Source organism: Mustela nivalis (assembly GCF_964662115.1).
Source record: "Mustela nivalis genome assembly, chromosome: 5".
Classification (NCBI taxonomy): Eukaryota; Metazoa; Chordata; class Mammalia; order Carnivora; family Mustelidae; genus Mustela; species Mustela nivalis.
The window spans coordinates 85,831,075-85,851,706 of NC_139024.1; the positions used below are offsets into that span (position 1 = coordinate 85,831,075).

At 49.1% G+C, this 20,632-nt stretch overlaps 1 protein-coding gene across 5 annotated transcripts in view; it reads left to right on the plus strand.

The window, feature by feature from the left end:
* The window catches only part of DAAM2 (dishevelled associated activator of morphogenesis 2), a 119,314-nt gene that overhangs the window by 31,872 nt on the left and 66,810 nt on the right, over positions 1–20,632 (plus strand). The window contains exon 1 of one of the 5 annotated variants that reach the window (XM_082731105.1): positions 7,210–7,323. The exons of 3 other annotated variants lie outside the window; for them this stretch is intronic. The gene's annotated coding sequence lies outside the window, so the exon portion shown is untranslated. Of the gene's footprint in view, positions 1–7,209; positions 7,324–15,754; positions 15,991–20,632 lie in introns of those variants that run through there. One more of the 5 variants, XM_082731103.1, reaches the window with a different exon arrangement.

Below are 20,632 nucleotides of genomic sequence, written 5' to 3' on the forward strand. Positions count from 1 at the left end.
GGGTCCCAAGAGCAAATATTTTGGCTTTGGGGGCCCCACGGTCTCTGCTGTGATCACTTGACTCCTATACCAAAGCAGTGCCAGATGATATGTAAATGAACAGGTGTGCCCATGACCCTGGCAGTGGGCAAGGTTGGGCCTCCCCTGACCCAGATGGAGATAGCTTCTGCTGAAAAACATTTGCTAGTTCCCCATGGTCTACTGGACCCTTCACATGTGCCCCCACCCCGTTCCTCATCTCCGGGTGCATCTCCCACAGTCCTTCCAAAGCCCCCAGCAGTCCCTCTCTCCAGCCACACTGCCTGCCTGCCCATTCTCGAACACATTCTATCTTTACACCTAGCCTTCACCCCTGCAGTCCCCTCCACCCGGAATGCCCTCTTCCTCTTCCTCCCACTCATGCAGCCTCTCTACTCCTGAGATGTTGACTCCTTATTCAGATCAGATGTTTCTCTTTGTGTCCTGCCATGACCCTCTGCCCCTCAGCCCTCCAACACGCTGAGTTCCTCCTCCGTGACCCTGTCACTTTGCGCTTGCCTGGGGAGTGACCCTCCATGTGCTACACTTCAGTAATTTGTTCCTGGCTTATCTCTTCAAGGGCCGGAATTGGTAGGACTTGGCCATCTCCCCCAGAACAACACCAGGCCTGCCGGGCAGTAGGCATTCAGGAAACTGCCTTGGCATAAACCCCATGACCTCTCCTCTTCCCCCAGAGAGCCCCTGCCACAGCAGGTGGCTTTTCGGGGTTGAGCTGAGCAATTTTGGGAAATCAAGATCTCGTGAGTAGGACAGTGAAGCTGTCTGTAGCTAAATCCGTCACTGGCCTGAAACCTGAGCCTGCCCACTCCCCGTGCCCCATGATCAGGTGTCCCGTTTGTTTTGACATCCTGCGAGGGGCATGAGGGGAGACCTGAGAGATCCAGATTTCAAAGCAAGAATTTTCTCTAGCAGCCGCAGAAGGCCAGGCCCCTGCCAGTGCCTGGGCTCCCGTGTTAACATTTTCAGTTAATTAAGAAAACAAACCCCAAATCCCTGACAGAGATGGTTTTGCAGAGTCAGGACACAACGTTCACATCAGCCTGCGGGAGAGGCCTCCAGCCCCTGCGGGCTGGATGGGCTGGAAGATGGGAATGTGTGAGCCAGAGGGAACCTACTGGTGCTTTCGCCATGAGAGAAGGTGCCACGGAAGCCATGTCCTGGGGAGCCAGCTCCAGGTGTGGCCCAGACATGAACCTCTGGTCCTCCCTCCTCTTCCAGAGCATTTTCTGAGTGGCTGGAATTTGGAGGGAGGCCAGCTGGGTGAGAATAGGAGAGGAAGATCCAAGAGAGTGAAGAAGCAGGTTCTCTAGAGCCTGGTTATTCCGATGGCCTGGCTAGTGGGGGACAGTGGAGAGAGGTGACCTGGGCATGGCTTCAAGTGGAGCCCAGGTGGCTGTCCTGCCAAGGGGAAGTTCTGGTGAGGGATGCTGCTTTAACGTGACGTTAAAGAGTGGTGTTCCTCAGTGGGGGGAGTAAGCTTACTGCTGTAGAAACAGCTAGCTCACCTCTCCAGTGTTCTCCAGTTTCTAAGGGAAACTGGGGGCGAGGCTCATACTATATGTGTGTCCTAAAAGGTAGGCATGTTGGGTCCTTATGAGATAAGGCATATCCCAGGCCTACCTCAGTGAACATGGTTTCCTTCCCCATCAGATATCTGTCGTAGTTCAGCTTCTGCCTGCAGGTCGGGTATGTGGTCAGGGGTGGGAAGAATGGCCTAGGGAGGAAGTAGTAGTAGGGCCAGCTCTCGGGATCTGGTGTAACTTGTCCAAAGAACCAACACTTGGTACAGATTTTTTTTGGCTTTTGAGAGCCTTCCTCTTGGGCCCTTGGGAGTTTCTGGGATCCCTGCCTTCTGGAAGTCCTTGCTTCATCACTCCCAAGACAGGACACATTCTGTGAGCAGGTAAGATCCTATTGGAAAAGCAAGTCTTTCAAAAGTTGAGCATCTCTGTGGTGTTCAGAAGCTGGAGAAGAGTCATTTGGGGCTTGGGGGGAGTCTCAAATCTCTTTCTTTCTGTCTTTTTGCACTTCCATCAGAATTCTCAAGTTGTATAGCTTGGCATGACTGATGGCTCTTCTTTTCTGGAAAATCAAAATATCACCTCATTCTCCTAAAATTCCCAGGTCCCTGGATACCAGGCAGGTTTGTTGGCTTGATGCTATTGCTGCTGCTGCTGCTGATTGCTCTCACTGCGTCTTAGAAAAGATCCTGCTGATGGCAGGCAGGTAGTGATCTCTGTACGCACACTCAGCGTTTCTAGATCTTTGACCTGGCAGATCAGAACCTTTCTGATGGACTGTTGGGAGCCCCTTCTCTCATTTAAACACCATTTCTAAGTATTCTCCAGGCTTCAGAGGGAAAATTTGTGGTAAAGACCAGAAGTTGTGAGTTTGCTTCTAGAATATTAGGTAACACCGTCCAAAGAGATGGGGGAATGTAGTTGGGCCCTTGCAGGACTCACAGTATTTAGGGAAATGTTCACCAGTGCATCTTGGCTGAGAATTTCAGAGGTATTATTTTGTTTTTAAATAGACTTTTGTAGTTGTTATTTCTACTATGGACACTACCTTCAGGAGAAAGCACTTAAGGGGAAGCCAAGAACCAAAGGAGGGTATGCCTGCCACTGTCCCCTAGTGGGAAAGGGGAGTCCTATGCTGAGAATTTGGGGTTGGGGCTCTAGACCTGGTCTGTCATGAGTTTGTCCCGAGGCAAGTGGCCTTGCTTCTCGATCCTGTGTTCTTCCCTGTAAAATGGTCTTGGTAAGGATAGCTACCCCATGGTCAGTATCCTGTGCCTCCCAACAGCTGTGTGGGAGTCACCTGTAGGGTATGTCAGAGAAAAGTTGGGACTGAGTTCATTCACACACAGGCATCAGGAGTGTCGCCATTCATGGTGGTCTGCCCCAGGGTCAGATTTTTGCATCCACGCTTGTGGAATGGGACTTGGTCACTCTGGAGGTCAGTGGTCCTCACATCTCAGCTCTCTGAGTAGGAGTCTGTCAAGGAAGCCCTGACCCTGATGGGGTGGGGAATTGTCCCAGGGCTGCTGAGCTGCTTCTGTCTCTGTGTGTTGTGTGCTTCCCCTTGACCTCCTTGGTCTGGAAATGGATTCTCTCAATGGACCAAAGGAGAATTTGGAAAATCCCAAACTTAGTTTCAGAATCCAAGGAGGGTATTCCCCTTCATGACCAAGCACAGGACCATATCTGTGCGCCCCACCTCTCACAGCCTATATTTAAACTTTCCCCTTCCTTCTGTGTGGAGGGTTGGTACCTCCAGAGGTGAATACCTAGCCATCCTTCGAGATGTAGTTCCAAGCACAATTATGTCTATAGCTTCTCCAATTCCTCTTCCCCTCCCCACCAGTTTAAGGGAGGTGAGGTTCTCCTCTATCTGTGGCCTTGAAGACCTGCCCTGGATGTAGCATAAATGCTACAGAGTATGTGCACAGAGTATGAAAACCACAGTTCTCCCTGTCTTTCCCTAGACTAGGGGCTTCCAGAATGCAGGGGTTATGATAGGGCCAACTGTGCATTCCTAGTCCCAGTGACAGGGTCTAGCCCATATTAAGTCCTCATTAAATATTGGCTGAGTGAAGAATGAGGGGAACCTGTAGTCTTCACGATCTCCTGCTAAGAAATAAGAATGGCTGATGTTTGGGCAGTTGGCCCAGGGGCCAGTTCCATGCTGGTATCCAAACCAAGCACTCTAATTGGTGTTTCCTCTGTGTAGGCTTCCTGTGGTGGGGGTGCTGGGGACCAGTGTGTGCACAGGCCTGCAGTGTGCCCGCAGCTGGGTGTGGGTGGCAACACCGTGCTTTTCTGTAGAGACCCAGGTGTGGACATTGGCACCAGCTGCCTGCTGTCCCCATTGGCATGTGATTCTCATAGTTGTGGCCAGGGCTTTTGGAGGGAGTGTGACCATAAGGGAAAGCTGGTGGCACTTTGGGAGACAGACTCCACTGTTGGTGCCTTGGAAAGACACCTGTGTTGGAGGCTAAGAAGGTATCTTACCTATATGAGTTAGAGAGTTGCAGCATGCAAGAAATTGCAAAACAGAATTTTTGTGAATCCTGGTAAGATAAGAAGGGTGCAAGGGCTCTTCTGGGTCAGTCCTGACCTTACCTTCAAGGAGTTTATTTACTAAGTGACACGTTCAGGCACATTTGCCAAGTGCCTCCCATGTGCGTGTCCATCACTATTCTAAGCTCAGAGGGTGGAGACTGACCTGACCCTGTCCCTGCCTCAGAGGGTTTATTTCCTTTCTTTTTTTAATTTAAATTCAATTTTGTTAACATATAGTGTATTATTAGGTTCAGGGGTGGAATTCAGTGATTCATCAGTTACATATGCTGCCCAGTGCTCATTACATCATGTGCCCTCCTTAATGCCTACTTACCCCATCCCCTAGCCCCCTTCCATCCAGCAACCGTTTTGTTTCCTAGAGTTAAGAGTCTCTTATGGTTTGCCTCTCTCTGTTTATATCTTTTAAAATTTTTCTTCCCTTTCTCTACGTTCATCTGGTTTTTTTAATCTTAAATTCCACATATAAGTAAAATCATGTGATCTATGTCTTTCTCTGACTGACTTATTTCACTTAGCGTAATACCCTCTAGTTCCATCCACATTGTTGTAAATGGCAAGAGTACATTCTTTTGGTGGCTGAGTAATACTCCATTGTATATCTATATACCACATCTTCTTTATCCACTCATCTGTCAATGGACATCTGGGCTCTTTGCATAGTTTGGCTACTGTGGACATTGCTGCTATAAATATAAATATTGGGGTGCATGTGCCCTTTTGGATCACTACGTTTGTATCCTTGGGGTAAATACCTACTAGTGCTATTGCTGGGTCATAAGGTAGTTCTATTTTTAACTTTTTGAGGAAATTCCATACTGTTTTCCAGAGCAGCTGCAAAATTTTATTTATTTATTTATTTATTTATTTGGGAGAGCATGTGTGGGGAGAAGCAGAGAGAGAGAGAGAGAGAGACTGAGTGCTGAGTCTGAGGTGGGTCTCTATCCTTTGACCCTGAGATCATGACATGAGCTGAAATCAAGAATCAGACACTTAACCAACTGAGCCACCCAAGTATCTCTTGGAGGGCTTCTTTTCTAGTGAAAATCCCTGAAACCTGAGGGGATGGGCGTTAAGGCCACCATCATTCTGGAGACAGTGTCCCCTGCAGATTCTAAGCCAATGTCATGGTGCGGGATGTGGTTTCTTCATTCGTCAGCTTCTTATTCTCCCCCAAGATGCTGCCTGCCAGACCACCGTGGTATCACCCTTTCTGGATTCCTGGTTCCGCCTCCTTCGCAGGCTTTATTAGAGACCCCTCCCCTGTTTCCCACCACGCCCTGTACACTACCCTGCCCACTACCCCTCCCCTGTCTGCTCACCACTCAGACCTGCTTCCTCTCCAACAGTGCTTTTTTTTTTTTTTTTTGGTTGTCTCTTTTTTTTTTTTTTTTTAATATAATTTTTTATTTTTTGTAAACATATATTTTTATCCCCAGGGGTACAGGTCTGTGAATCACCAGGTTTACACACTTCACAGCACTCACCAAAACACATACCCTCCCCAATGTCCATAATACCACCCCCTTCTCCCAAACCCCCTCCCCCCAGCAACCCTCAGTTTGTTTTGTGAGATTAAGAGTCACTTATGGTTTGTCTCCCTCCCAATCCCATCTTCTTTCATTTATTCTTCTCGTACCCACTTAAGCCCCCATTCCAACAGTGCTTTTGATGAGCAGCTCTGTTGTATTCAAGCTCATATCCCCCAGTGGACCGCGTCTGGCACCGGGTAGAATTTCTGTATGTGACTGTGGAAGGAATGAATTCATGGGATGGACGCTGGGTTTCATTTACTCCTCTTCACCATCCGTGCTGAGCCTGTGTGCCTGTTTTCATTTCTTCCTGGGTCCGTTGTCAGAGAGTTGATACTAGGGGAAGTGGCTGGAAAGCTGGGGAATTGTGAGAAATGGGAAAAGCAGGAAACCCCTGCTGGAAACCATCTCTTCCCTGTGTCCCCTGCATGACTTTGCGTTTGAGCACACTCCCTCCCGTAGGCTGGGCAGGCAGGTGGGCTGCAGGGCTCATGGACCTGGGCTCCAAACTCCAAGCCCCACCTTGTGCTGAGGTCTGGGTCTGCCTTGTCGTGTGTGGGCGGACCAGGCAGTGCTGAGGGACAGACTTGCTCCTCCAGCCCTCGGGTTCTGTCGGCGCAGCTGGGCCGGCGGGAGAGCAGGCCACCCGGGAATGGCTGGGAAGCGAGTCCCAGCCTTGGGCCCACCTCCCCCAAGGCCAGGATGTGGCGTGGGACCCAGGCGGGTGGAGGTTCCCACCGCTCAGCTCCTTCTTTGGCTCCCAAATGCTGCAGGCCCAGGCAGTGTCTCTCAGCAGCAGGGGGCGGGGAAAGACTCCAGCTGCCTGGGTCAAGACCCCATATCAGGACCAGGGCAGCCCTGCGGGCACCCATTTCTGACATTTGCCCTCTCCCTGGATGGCTGCCAGTTGTCCTGCTGGCCAGCCTTGCCTCACATTGGGGGAAATGAGTCTGGAATTAACCGTTGCAGACCCTGCCCCAATGAGGGGCAGGACTGTCTTCCCAGATGGGCCAGCACCCATCCGTCATGTACCCAGGGCTGGTGTGGGCATAGTCACAAATGGTGCCTCATTTAATCCTCGCATCAGTTTGGCTATATGGGCACTGAACCCCATTTTCCAGATGAGTAAACGGAGGCATGTGGCATTCTATATAATCTGCCGAAGGCTAAAAGTGAGTAAAATTTCATAAGAATTCCTTCTATGTGCTAGGCGGTGATTCTAGGCCCTGTGGATAGAACGGTGGATGATGAACAAAAATGTCTCAAGGAGAGAGAGATAACAAAAAAGTAACGGTATCTCACACAGTCGTAAGTGTATGTGGAAAATGGGAGGCAGAGGGGTTGTTTGGAATAGTCATTGAGAACGTGTGCAATTGTTGATGCTGCCACAGTGCTCGCCAGGGGCCAGACACTCCCTTGTCATCAAGCCCGCTAGTTAACCCCCACGGTAATCTTATGACGCATGTGGCTGAGATTCTCTTTCTCAGGGGGGACACTAAGGCACAGGGAACTCGTCAGAGATGATAACAGATGAGAAGCGGTGCTGGGATCTGTGCTCAGGCCACCTGATTCTCCAGCTCTGGCTGGTGACCATGGCCGTGACTGCAGCCAGGGGCCTGGTGAGAGAGGAGGAGCCCTGTTACTCCTGTCGCCCCTACCTCACAGGCCAGGTGAGTATAGAGCAAAGGGTAGAGGGGAGGAGAGATTCCTTAGCTGTAAACCTGGGTGAAACTGTAGGGTTTGACTTCTTTACAAAGACTAAGAACAGGAGAGGGGACGTAAGGCCCAAAGGCGGTACCTTGCCCCTCTCCTCCCCTCGCTGTCCCTTGCCTCCAACCAGCCACCCTCTGCCTTCCTAGGACTTGGATCTGACACAAGTAGGGCTGTTTTTGCTCTTTCCCTGGCCTTCCCTCCCTCTGTGTCAATTTGAGAACAACTTATTTTGTTACTGATGATGGTGATAGCAGCTAATATTGGCCAAAACCTTACAGAAATGGGAAGTTCAAATATATACAACTCCCACATTCAGGGAAAACCAATTATTTCCTGTAATCGGTCACTTGCCGTAAAAATCTTAGCTCAGTTAATAAAGGTACTTTAGCCTGTCCTGATGTGAAACTGGCTCCTGGTTCAATGAGGTCCCAACTTAGACGCCCTGGGAGGGTGTCTCCCCGTGGGACCGCAGGGTCCCTGTTGATCTCCACAGATGTGTTCTCTGTCCCGCCTGCATCTGGAGCTCCTGTGCTGGAATTCACTGAAGGGGCCGTGTCTGGTCTTGTCCCTGGGGCTTTCGAAGGCAGACCTGGAGCCTGCTGCTGAAGTTTCGGCATCCTCAGGCTCCCTGGCTCTCCTGGGACTCGCCCCTGTCCCTGGAGGGCTTGAGTGTCTAGCTCTTCTACAGACAGAGGCGGGGATTCTAGATGGGCCGGAGGGCAGCCCCTGGTCCTTGTGAACCTTCCCATGTTGCTCTGGGCCCCGCCAAAGGCTGGCCTTGTCCAAGGCGTTTCCCTGGGATTCTGAGTCACTGGGCGTTTCTAATGTTGTCCCTCTCCCCACACCCCTGTTGGGGAAGGGAGTAGTGAAATCCTGGCCATTGACTTCATTTCCCTCCCAGTCCTGGAAAGGTTTCTTCTCAATTCCTGACTAGAGAAAAGAGCATTACCTCTCCGCAGCCATTTCCAACTCTGCTGACCTTTGTTTTCTGGGGGCTCTTCGTGTGTTCTTTGCCTGGGGGAGAGAAGGTCTTGGCTTAGGGCTGATATTAGAAGGGTACAAGAGAAAGGAAAGGGAAAAAAATGAAATACCTGGATTTCCCAGGGACAAAATATATTAGGAAATATTTTAAATATTTTCCTTGTAAAATACTGTGGATCAGACAAGCAGTATTATTCCTGAGTTGCCTGTTACTCCTCATGACTATGTCACGGGTATGTCCTGTCATACTCTCTTTGAATAGATGAAAAAGGTGAAACTCTGAGAAGTTAACTTTCCTGGGGTCTTATAGCTAATTAGCAGCAGAGCCAAATTTAGAAGGCAAAATTCTAGATTCTCAACTGCATCCGATCCCTGAGGTCTTATCTGCTTCTCAGTAAGCAGTTTCAGGGCCAAGGCTCTTCAGCCAAGTCTCAGTGAAATAAAATGTTGCCCCTTGAATAATTGATAAAATCCCCAGAGAAAGGGGGATTGGCTTCGGTCAACCCAACCAGGGGTAAATATTAGGGCAAACCTCTCGTGTGAGAGGAAATCTCGATTCACGTTAGCAAGGGCTATTCAAGCTTCTGAGTCTCTCCTGTTCCTGCACACACAAAAACTTACATCTTTCTGTTCTCCTTCAGTCTTGACACAAACAATGATTTTCGCTACCTGTTTGGATCCCTGGGCTTGATCAAAATTCATTCCCACTCTGCTTCCTGAGTCAAAGAAGCCTTTGGCTCGCAGTTGAGTTCCTTCTTTGCAGAGCCTGGGACAACTCTGATTTCCAGCCCTCCAGTATGCTAAAGCACTGCTTGCTCCCAGCTAGCCAAGATAGGGGTGCCATATTTGAAAACTCCACACTGACCTTCATTTACACTGAAGGTGAAAGGCCAAGGTGGGTATCTAGGTGGGTTTTCTAGGCAACCACCTAAAAATAGCCAGGCGAAATAGCTTCTTCTTCTATAAATTTAGTTTTTATTACATAAGTAGTTCTTGGTATTATAACGTTAACTCTAAATCAAAGGAGAGAGAAAATCCACCCATAATCACATCATTTGCACATGGATTTGTTTTTCCAAAAGCCCTGGTGTCCTGGGCTTTCAGAGATGGAGGGGATGGGAACAGAGTCAGTGGGAAGTGATTAAGACGGCCTGAAATGACAGGTACTAAGCTAATGCATAGGCTCAATTTCAGACTTACTCCTTCTCTTGATTGCCTCTTCCAGGAAGCCTCCCCTGGTATCTTCCTTGTCAACAACTGGGAGGTATTAGAGGGGATGTATTTATTCTGCTCACATCCCAAAGTCTTGCTTGAGTGTCCCATATTGTGTTATGACTGTTTAAGTGCCTGGCTCTCCCACTAGACTTGGATCTTTAGGTGTTCAGGAATACAGCTTATTCTTCTCTGTATCTGCAGTGCTGGGACATCCAAGAGGTCAATAAAATTAAGTTGCCAGATAGAGAGGTCAGGGCAGGTACTGAAGAAGACCTACACTGAGGCTCAGACAAATTTCTAAAATCCACAGAATGGAGAGCAGCATGGAACCATGAAGTGTGTTATTCATGTCTGTGATGGGCGTATTTTCTTTGGTGTGTTTTGTGTGGGTGAGAGAGAGAGAACAGGGGAATTTGGGGCACCCCACCACTGGCTGGGGGGTCTCTTCTCACATTAGAAGAGGGGATTGAAGAACAAGAACATGAACTTGAAGAGCATGGCAAGGCCCCCCATTTTCTCCTGTGAGCTCCAGATCTAGTGCTCCCTTCCTCAGCCCATGGGGGTGGGGCAGGGACTGTACTTTCTTCATGTTGGAATCCCCACTGCCCAGCATAGTGCCTGGTCATGGAGTAGGTGTGTGGTGAACACTTATGGAATGGATGGAAGGAATAGGTGTACACACAGAGGGAGAAACTCTTGTAATCCCATGAAGTTCAGGAAGATGAGCGCTGAGTCTAGTTATGAGAGAGGAAAGGGTCATGGGTTGGCTGACATGGCAGAGGCAGCTTCGTGGTTGGATGAAAGGAGGCAGGCCACTAGGGTCCCTGTTGGTTTGGATACTTTTAACCAGATGCTGACTCAGGACGGCTATCTCCTGGGGGAGAGGAGGACTAGGGGGCTGTGGGAAGTCCTACAAAGACACAGGCCTAGAGAGAGAGCTTCCCCCCTTTCATTTTGCTTCATTCCCTCCAGCACAAGAACTGGACACATTGCTAAAATTCCTGGAGTCCCTAGGGCAGGGGTGGGGGTGCAGTGAGGGGGGGCAGTTCTAACAAATGAGCCTGGACAGAGGCATGTGGTGTAGGGCCCAGAGAGATGGGGGTGGCGGGGTGGAGTAAATCGTGAGCTTGGAGAGAAGGAAGTTCTACTTTGGGTGCCTCTGAATCCAGCCCCTCTCCCAGCCCGATCGTTGCAGCCCCCACCCTGCATCCTCTGCCAGTTCTGTGCCCTGGCTTATGCTCCGTTTCTAGCTCCCCTTCCTGCATCCTCTTAGACTTGGCTCACTCTCTCCTTGGTGTTCTGCCTCTTGGTATTTTTGCCTGCATCCCCAACCTCCTCCCAGTCTTTTCAAAGCCACCCCTACATAGCAATATCTACAAATAATAATTAACATCTACAGTTTATCCCCATTCTGGGCCATACACCACCTGGGGAGCTTTGTGTGTCCCCTGTCATCTCCTAAAAAACACACGAGGTCATTACTGCTGGGATGTGTGTTTGACAAATGAAGAAACTGAGCCTCAGAGAGGTTGGGTGAGTCAGGAAAGGTCATCCCGATAGATAGTGGCAAAGCTGTGGCTGGAGACCAAATCAGCCTGTCTTCTCTCCCCATAGCTACACAGCCCTCCCTCTGAATCAGACTTGCTTGGGGGTGCTGCTCAGAGAACTGCATTTTAACAAGCCCCCCCAGGAGATTCTAGAACTTCTGCTTTAGCTGATCTGGCTCCAAACTGGCTGAAAACCCGTAAGTCTGTATATTTGGAGAAAGCAGATCTGTCTCTTGCCATTACTCACCCTTATAGTTCTGTCCACCAGCTCTGGGTATAGGGAGAGATGTTCCTGAGCACTTGTTTCCCTGGTTGTGAGATAGGAACAATCCAACCCATAGAGAGGACATCCCTGGCATCTCGTTTCTTTCTTTCTTTCTTTCTTTTTTTATTTATTTATTTGAGAGACAGTGAGAGAGAGCATGAGAGGCGAGAAGGTCAGAGGGAGAAGCAGACTCCCCATGGAGCTGGGAGCCTGATGCGGGACTCGATCCCAGGACTCCGGGACCATGACCTGAGCCAAAGGTGGTTGCTTAACCAACTGAGCCACCCAGGTGCCCCTAGCATCTCGTTTCTAGGAGAGGATCTCCCCAGGGTGGTTATGCAAGCCTGATGGCCCCTAAGGATTGCCAGGGAAACTTATAAGACATCAGTGACTGGCTTTTCCCCCAGACCGGGCTAGCATCTCTGGGGGGTGGGCAAGGGCATGAGGGTTCTAACATGCATGGGGAGAAGGCGGGGGACAGCCCTGGCTGTTCACTCTCACACCTCATCCTCTCCATCACTTCCTCTAGGGAATAGGCGAGGCATCTCTAACCAGTGACTCTAGAAGAAGTTATGAGGTGGGTCTGCCAATACTTCTGCCCCTTTTTGGGATCTGCTGTCTGCAGGGTGGGTGTGTCTGGCCAGTTCTGGGAGATGAGCCCACTCCTATGTGAGGTCCACGGTCAACCCTCCTATGCCAGTGCCTGGACCTGTGTGCTGGCCTCACTGAGTGGAATGTTAGGCAGTCCATTCATCCAGAGGTATAAAGCTGCATACTTGGACAGCTTTATCAGAGCCTGGCTGATGTTGTGACCTCCATCTGTCAGCTTCACACATCCCTTTCTCAAATGGTCCTGAGCTCAAGCAAGAGAAGGCAGCAGGTTTTACCCAACACCATGTTAGTATTGAATTTAGTGAAGTGGCATGAACAAGCCTGCTGGTTAGTTAGTGGTCAGTAAACATTTGTTGCATCTGACACAAAGGCAGGCCCCCTCTGAGCGCCACTACACCTCCCTGGGGACTGACCTCCCAGCCTCAAACCATCTCCGCCATCATACCCTCTCATGCCTGACAGTTAACTCCTTAAACCCCACTTCTTTCAAATCTGTCAATGCCACTGGCTCTCAGGAGGGACTTGCCAAAGATCTAGTGAACCCAAGAGAAGAGCAAGTGATTTAGGATTAGCTCTACTTTTTATTGACAAGTTCCCAGGTAATGGGATGCCATTGGTCTAGAGAGACATTTTGAGATCACCAGAGTTAAATGAAAACAAAAGGCAAATGAACTCCAGCTTTAGGGAATGTCCTGTGGCAATTGTCTGAGTGAGAGAGACTCCTCTGGACCCAGATGTGGTCCAGTGTTTTGCAAATTAGAATCACCTAGGGAGGCTTACAAAGGCCAGAGCCCATGTGGTCACTACTGTTCTGGTTTTCCCAGGATTGAGAGGTCCCCTGCGATAATGGACTGTCATTATTCAAACCAGGGAAATCTGGGGTAAAGCGTGATGAACTCTCCTGATACCCACCCAGAGATTCCGTTTTAGTTGGTTCTGGCTGGGATCCATGCGTTGATATTTTTGAACGGGCCCTGTGATTCTCCTCTACTGTGAGGTGTGAGGAGACACCGGAGGACCTGACCGCAGCTCGGGAGAGAAGGGGTGAATCGTGAAGAAGTTTGAGGACAGATGCTGGTGTAAGAGGAGATAAGAGAACCTAGAGAGAATGAAACTACTTGCATTCCTGGTCCCTCCGGGAGCTTGTTAAAATACAGATTCCTGGGTCCTTGCTGACTCAAACTCAGAGCTCAGGGCCCTGGAATCTGTCATTTTGCTCAGCCCCTGAGGGTGTGCTATCATTGGAGATCTCCTGAGAGTGGGCAAACCAAGAGCTAAATCAAGGGAAAAGGGATGAGAAGCCATGATGTGCTCCTAGGAGGGAGCTTGGTGGTGGTTTGGGCCTGAAGCCAAGAAGAAGGTGTGGGCAGGTCGCCTGCCTCGGATCCCAGGTCAGTGGATTATGTGCTTGACCTTGGGCAAGTCCCTTGACTTGTTGGAGACACCCATTGCCTCCTGTGTAAAATCAGGATGTGAACATCCACTTCTAAGTGTTCATTGCACTGAAATAATGCATATAAAATCCTGGCATGTGGCAGGGCTTAAGACAACAGAGGAAGAGTTTAGGATGATTCCATAGCTTTGGACCTCAGGACTGTGGTGTCTTTCACTGAAAGAAGCCAGGGTGGCCTGAAGGGACATGAAGTCCATTTGAGAGGAAGTTGGTGGGATTGTGTGAGCACATCCAAATGGAGAGGTGGGGAGCTGGACATATGGAGGTGGAGCATGGGGGGAGGTGGATTTGGGAGTGACTGTCACCGGATTAGTTGAAGTAAGGACATGGAATATTTGTTTGGAGGGAGAAAGGCCAAAACAGGACGGAGATCAGAGATATGAACCTTGGCAAAGCCCGGGCAGGTCTGCTGCGTGCCAGGCTCGGTGTGGGTTCCTGATAAACCATGTGGCACTGTCCCCGACCCCAAGAAGGTCACATTCCAGGGATAGTGACCACAGTTCAGGAGAAATGGCAGGTCTGTCTGACGTTTGATGGTGGGAGAGATGCAGGTTGCCAGGGAGGGGTGTCTAAGTCTCGCCTGTGGGGAAAGGAGTGTGGCTTGCCCTGTGAGTGGCCAGGCACCTGGGGAAGGCCAGAGAGAAGCTGCTCCAGACAGGGGGAAGCAGCTGGTTGAAGTCAGAGGCATGAGAGTGGCCTGGACCATGGGGCCAGGTATCAGCATTTCAGTGTTCCAAAATACCAGGGGGCAGGGAGAACAGGTTAACGAGCCTTTAGAGGGGTGACAGGGCAGAAGAGGTACCCAGAAGTGAGGTTTCAGGAGGGTCATGGGCCTCTATGGCTGGGCACTAAGGGGGAAGATGAGAAGTCCTCCTAGGTTAATAAAGCACCTTTGGTGGAGAGAATCAAGGCAGAGCTTGCAGGGATGTCAGTCCAAGAAAGGTGGGTTAGAAATGAGAGAGTCTACACAAAGACATCTCCTGGGGCTTGTAGCCATTGGGAGGGGTGGCTTGGCTTCCAGAGCCTGAAGTCCTGGGGCCTGGGTCCCCATTCCCCTGGAGAAAACATCCCTTTCCTCAAAGCATAGAGAAGAAAAATACCTCTTATGCCTTTTATACAGGGCATACGCCTTTTGTTTGTAGGATGGAGGGGGGCAGAAAATAGCCACAAACAGAAATGAAAATGTCCTGCTTTTTGTCTGGGAATGCCAAGATGTGATTTAACCATGCAGGTTCATAAAGGAGCATGCCTTTGCTTCCTGCTGAGTGTCACTTGCAATGCCTCTTCAGGGTATCTGGCCAAGGTCTGGATGTGTTTGACCTCTTGTGGACTCCAGAAGAGAAGGGATCGAAGTACCTAAGCTTATTGGGTTTGCCACGAGGATTTCCTTCTTGGGAATTAATAACTTTCTCTCCTCTTTCTGCCCCACTACCACTTACTGTCATTAGATGTCTTTCCATCAGGGAGACGACCTGCAGCATACATGGCACTGTGCCAAGAACCATTCCTGTGGGGGCTCAGAGCCTAGATAAGGAGGAAAGTTTGCTGATGTAAAAAATTTAAGTTAGCACAAGAAATCCAATAACATGGGGGTGCTGTGACGTGGTATATGGTCAGGTGTCCTCTAAACAGAACAAAGAGTGCTCAGAGTGTGTTTTGGAGAATTCGAGTAGGTTGGGATGATCAGGAAGGTTGCCTAAAGAAGGGAGGATCTGCAGAGGGTGGGAGAGGAGGAAGGGGAAGCAGAGATGGCCCTGGGGACAGTAGGATGGGGGAAATATCGTGAGCCCAAATGGAGCAGAGTTAGAACTAACACAGTCTCTTGTTTTTAGTGCTTATCCCATTGCAGAAGGAAATACAATCTCTGTGTATATGTAATGTAATGTCACATTGATATGTCTTATGATAGGGTCAGGAATTCAGGAAATACTGCCATTTATTTAAATCCATCCACACTTATCAAGTTCCTGCTGCGTGTGCTTGAAAAAGCTCCATGGGGGGAATTGGGGATCTGAGCGGAAATGCCCATGCTCTCTGGGAATTTCAACCCTGTGAGCTATGGTGCATTTAAGGAGGAGAAGGACAACATGGTTGGAAACCAGGGGATGTGGTGGAGCGGAGGAGTGAGGTGGGATACCGAGGAGACACGGGGCGAGGAGCTGTCTAGCAGTTACTGAGTTGCCCATCGAGTCCAGGCAGGCAGGAAGCCACTCCAGATTAAAGTAACTTGTCTCTGTTCTGTCCTGACCATTCAGGGGCTGTGGGTAACATTTTTGGAAACACACAGGGAGTGGCTGGCGGGGCTGCTCTTCCTGGAGCTCCCTGAGCTCCCTGCCGGGGAAGATGGGCAGGGCCAGCTGCACGATTTGCGGGGCCCCGTGCAAAATGGAAAGGCAAGGCTCCTTGTTCAAATGTTAGCAGAGATTCAGGACAACAACAGGAGAGCCTTCAGGCAAGCAGGGGGCCCTTCTGAGGTTGCCCAGCACATGCGCCCAAGAAGCTGACCCAGAGGAGGAAACAGCCTGGACCCTTCTATGACTCAGTGTGTGTGGTAAGATAATGGGCCGGGTTGCTCTCTGTGGTCGTGGGACAGGGTTTCTCTGTCCTAGTAGTGCTGTGTCGTCCCCTGAGAGTTGGCATGGGGTGAGGGGGAAGGGACGGGGCACCACAGGAGGCTGCCTTGGCTGTGGGGGCACCAACTGTTTATACACCCTGCCATCTCTGTGCCGTAGAGAGGCCGTGTCTGAGTTTTGGAATGGACCAAACTGAGACTCACATGTTTTATGAACTTTACTAATTTGGGCAAGTTGCTTACCTTCTCTAAGCCTTAATTTCCCTATAAGTAAAAAGGCAAACCATAATATCATCTTTGCAGGATAGTTCAGTAAAAGCCAATGTGGAAGTTTGAGCCCAACCTATTTTTAAGTGAATCCTTCTTTCTGGAAATGTTTTGAATATCTATCTTGTAAAAGTGTGGCGCATGGGCTAGTTTGGGGATATATTTCAAATAGCAGAGGCTGAGAGATTATGGATTTCCTAAAGGAAACCCAGTTAATTATACCTGCTAGACCCGCATATATACAGACACACATACACCCATAGATACAGATACACGTGGTCACAGGGACGTGCATATGCACGTACCTGGAGTGGAATAGGGACTGGGTTGGAATGAGATGGTGTGTTACAGGAAAGAGCCCCAGTCTGGATGTCATTCCGTCTTAGCCTTGAACCTCCATGTTTCCTCAATCAGAAATCCTGACCTCACTGGGCTTTCTTGAGATGAAATGAGATTATGAATGGGAATGTTGGTCTTGGGTCCCTGGCAGGGGCAAGCATCTTTGGAATGAATGGGTCTCCCCTCCCAGGCCATAGTGAGGCGCACAGTGAACTGAAGGGCAAATACTGCGTTCCCTACAGTGATACTTCCTGAGTGTCAGGCTTGGGTAACTTCTTATAAACTAAGGGGGCTGATTTTGTGTGGTGTTGCTATTTCCTCTGCTTCTGTACTTTGGGAAGCTAACTGGGTCTTCTCTCTGCTGAGACTTGAAAGTCCATAGAATCCCATGTATCTGTTTCCTGGAGATGAACACACATATACATAGACCAAAAATATACGCACACAGATAAAGACACACCACACGTATCACACATAACCATCCTGCATAGCCACCTCTGCATCATAGAGTTGAACTCTCTCACACACTCCCATGCATTACTTTCTTCTTTCCTTTTATTCTTTGGTCAGTTCTGGGCCTTTCCTATACCTACCTGTGTAGTGTACCAGGGTCAGGTGTCTTCCTCTTCACACCCTACTAAATCCACATCCTTCCCCATCCCTTTTCCTGAAAACTCCATGTCATGGCCACTCTTCTCAACTCCCCTCAGCATCTCTAATGCTTTTAACAAACTCCAGGACTATAACCCAGGCTTTGAGTGTCCATTTCGACCCACCCAGAGGCCCTGGGCTGCTGTGAACTCAGCCCTAGCCCCAGAGACTTCCCCATGGAATCAGGTTTGTGCCTGTTTGAGTTTCACTGGGCTTCTAACCTCCTCCTCACTTGACTCCTGGGAGTCCCTCAGCTTCTCCTGCTTTTGTCAGCTGAGCTATGAACCTTAGCACCACTGTGAGGAGCCTAGGGCTGGGAGACGAGGAGGGAACAGAATTTGAGGGCCTGGGATGTGCCCGGTGCTGAGCTGGGCACATGATACGTGTCCTTTCATAGGGCGCTCGTGGTGGGCTCCATCATCCATGTGTCCACAAGGAACTGAGGCTTTTAGGGACTAAGTAATATAGCCACAGGCTTAATGAAAGTCTATACTCTTTACAGTTTACCACTACTGTGCCTCCAACAAGATGGGACCAGATCAGCTGAGGTTTGGGCCTGGGTTGGGGTATTCCTTCTTCCCGTCCTGCACCTCTCAGGTTTTACCTAGAATCTTTACAGTAGTGTATAATATTAGGAACCTTCTAGAGAGTAACCAACTGTAGTGGCCAGAGCCCTTGGTGCTTTGATGGTGTGAGGCTATAAATGGACCTGTTTTGTTTTTCATAACTTTATTGAGGTATGATTAGCATGCAATAATCTTATTAATTAAAGTACATAATTTGATATGTTTTAAGCTATGTACATACCTCTGAATCCCCTACCACAGTCAAGATTATGTACATATTCATCATCCCCAAAAGTTTCCTTATGCCCTTTTAAGATCCACCCCCTTCCTGCCTATCTTCCACTGCCTCTGGAGGCAACCACCGACCTGCTTTTATTCACTATGGATGACTTTACATTTTCTCAAGCTTTAGATAAACAGAATTGTACAATATGAATCCTTTTTTCCTCTGACTTTTTTTTTTTAGCCTAGCATACTTATTTTGAGCTCTGTCCACATGTTGCATGTATCAATAGTTTGTTCCCTTTAAATTCGGAGTAGTATTCTATTATATGGATAACTGTACAATTTGTTTATCCCCTGTTAATGGGCATTTGGGTGCCCTCTGTGTGGAGCTATTACAGATAAAACTGCTAAGCACATTCATGAACAAGACTTTATATGGGCATATGTTTTCATTTCTCTTGGGTAAATACCTAGGATTGGAACAACCAGATCATATGGAGGTGTCTGTTTAACTTTTTAAGAAGTGGCAAAACCATTCTCCACAATAGCTATGTCATTTTACGTTCCCACCCACAGGTGCAAGAGAGTACCAGTTCTTCGAATCCTCATTGGTCTGTAGGGTGTAGATCTGATTTAAAGCTTTGGTTGGTATGGAATTTGTAAGTCCCCCCCAATGGCCAAATCTAATGATTGAAGCAGATGGCTTTCAGTTTAGACTGGGGACTCTGAGGGATGCCGACCCAAGGGATGCAGAATCAGGTGCTCCTGGAGACATCAGTCAAAAACCTTTTGCAGGATGCTGAGAAGGGGAGGCATGTGGAGTCAACACTGGTCCCAGCATGAGACTACATGGGATTGGATCAGGTCTGGAATGTGGTGTTTGGGAATGAAACACACATCCCTGAGGCATTTTGGAAAAGTGATGGCAAGAATCATTAATGGGATAGGGCATTAGGGGTGGAAGAGAAGAGCAGTGGAAGGAGGCCTTGAGCTTGGGAGACCTAGCTCTGTGAGGGGAGGAGCAGTGCGTGTTTCATTAGTTGCCTCTGCACCCCCAGCACCAAGAGCAGTGCCAGGCATGGAGGGAGTGCCGACAGCAGTGGTGGTTGCAGGAATGAGCAAACGGGTGAATGAGGAACTCGTCAGAGCTCAGGGGATAGGATCTGGTTGAATGGCATTATTTAGTACTTTATGTAGCTTGTGGCACAGAACCTAGTGTCAGGGCTGGAAGAAGCTCTGAAGAGCATGGAGTTTGCCCTTCTCATTTACTGACAAGGTTCAAAGAAGTTATGCTCTCTTGTCCCAGGTAGCCTGCAAGGGCAGAGACTGGATTCAGTCCTAAGCCTCCTCTTTTGTAGTCTAGGGTTTATCTTCTTTAAAAAAGAACATCATTTTTTTTCTGATTAAAAGGGTAAATTCACATTATAGGAAATTTGGAAAAATAAGAAAAATAACCCCAAATTCCAGCAACCCAAGTATAATCACTTTAGGCAGCCATGTGCACATGTGCAAGTGTGTACAATTTGATGTCTCTATGTCCATCTGTCTAAACTATCCCCTATGGTTTAGTAGTTTGGGTGTTTGGGTGTTTTCAGTCTTTTATTATATTATGAATCCTGGGGTGGACATCTGGTCCTAATCTTGGATAGCACCCTAAGTATTCCCAGCACTTATTCTCTTATAGGATGTCCCCACTAAACCGTTAGGATGAGCAGAGTGCTCTGGGAGGAATAGAACACCTTTTGGGATGGAGTTCCACCAACATTCCTCACACTCAAACATTTGTACTTTGATCCTAACCATGTCTACACGTTAGTATGTTGGTTTGCTTGATTCTCTTCCCCACCAAACTGAGCTCCCATTTACCATGGTATTTTTCCAGGCCTTTCCATAGGGTATTTTTTCACACCCTTTCCATGGTATTTAGGTGTGCAATGAGTATTTATTAGAATGAATGAACGAACCGATGGAATTGTATAAACAAGAGTGAAGGGCAGCAAGAGGTCACCTGGGTCTACATTTTCAATCACATTTACCTTCTAGGGGTCAACCCCATTCCTAGTCTCCCCTCCCCCAGTTCCTACAGTCCCCCTCCCCCTGCCTCCTACCCTGGAGAGTTTGAATGTGCTTGTGGTCCAGGATTTATGTCCAGTGGAGCCCTGAGGCCACACACAGGGACTTTTCTGGTATAAATGCAGGACTGTGGGAAGGCCTAGTAGGATGACAAGGGTGGGGGGGGGCACCATGTCTGAGGAAGACTCAGCCCAGGGTCCAGAGTGTGACCATGAACATAGCCCAGCTGAGGGTCCCAGGGCTGACTGGCCCTGGCAGCTCCTTGGGGCTCTGCCTTCCTGAGGGAGAGAATGCTTTTGTGCTGGGACCCCAGGAGAAGAGGACCAGGAGAAGTGGTCAGGAGGGAGCTGGGCTGCCTCCAATAATGTGGGTTCTCAGCATGTTTGGGTGTTCTGGTGTAGGAGTGCGGGGAAGAGGCTGTGCGCTATTTTCCCTTGCATCCTTTCAGTAAGTACAGCACCATCTGTGTGAACCAGGGGAGGGACTTGGCTTCCCAGAAG